Consider the following 1,455-nt stretch of genomic DNA (forward strand, 5'->3'; position numbering starts at 1 on the left):
GCAATAATGTGGATAAATCTTACAGACATAATGCTGAATAAAATAAGACAGACATATATGCATGCATGACTCCCTTTATACAAATTTCAAAAACAGTCCAAATTCATCTATGGTGAATCTCAGCTCTGTCATATACATGTACTAATATCATTACTAATATCAAAGGCACAAATATAGATTTAGGATGGCATTCTTATTAATGTTTGTGCAAGTAAATCCATCTATCAAATGATCTTTGTATAGAAACACAACAAGGTAATTGCTGTATAAGACATAAGATGATAAATAGTAATGGGGGCTTATTTAGGAATTAACATTTAGCTACTCTTCAAATTATAAACTGTAGAGATCTGAAAACATTTTTTAAGATATTAAATTCATTTGAATGCATTTAACTATTGAAGGGTTGTGATTAATGAAAGTTCTAATAATTAATGATGTCCACATTTTCCAACATCAAACCATCATTTAGGCTAGGGATTCCTATCTAGACTATAATAAACATTCATCCTAAAAACATCTGTTTTTATTCTATGAATTCAATAAAATATTTAGTTGCCTAAAAATTAACAAATAAAGTAAAAGATTAGCAATAATAATATAATAGCAAACATTTATTAAGCACTTAAATTGTGCCAGACATCATTATAAGCAGTTACATACATCATTAGCTCATTCATTATCTCAACAATCTCATGAATTGTTATTATTGTTCCTATCTTGCCAATAGAAAACTGAGGTACAGAGATACTAGGTGTCCAAAGTTACATAGCTTGTAAAAGGAGATTCAGTGTATGAACCCAGCCAGTCTAGTACCAGAACCTGCATTCCTAAATACCCTATTACAAGAATGCTTATCCAAAAGTGATTTAAAACAGAGGAAATCTAAAAGCAACTTAAAGGTCCATAAATCAGGGTAAATTTCCAATATGAAATAGGTATATGATCACTAAAAACATGTTTTTCAGAAAAATTCAATGATATAGGAAACATTTATGAAAATATAAAACAGAAAGCTGAATATAGTAATGTGACATTTATTGAGTGATTACTATGTTTCATGCTCTATTCCACATGATTTATAATGGACTATCTCAACTAATTATCACACTTACTTTGAAACAGGTACTATTTTCATCCCCATTTACAAATGAGAAAAACTTCCAGAAGTTAAATAATTTTCTCAAAATACAGACCCTAGGATTCAAATGCAAATTGTCTGAAACTGGAAGCAATGCTCTTAAATAGCACTCTACACAACTTCTCCTTTATTCTCTTATAAAATTGAATGTAAATTACGAGCACCCATTAATTAATTCATTCAACAAGTATTTATTGAACATTTCATATGTCCCAGGTATACCTCAGCATTGGGACTACAGCAGTGAACAGGTAGATAAAGTTCCTCTATTATATTCTAGTGGCAAATTAAAACATCAAACCACTCATTGTAAT

This window comes from Cebus imitator, unplaced genomic scaffold, assembly GCF_001604975.1.
Source record: "Cebus imitator isolate Cc_AM_T3 unplaced genomic scaffold, Cebus_imitator-1.0 Scaffold142, whole genome shotgun sequence".
NCBI lineage: Eukaryota > Metazoa > Chordata > Mammalia > Primates > Cebidae > Cebus > Cebus imitator.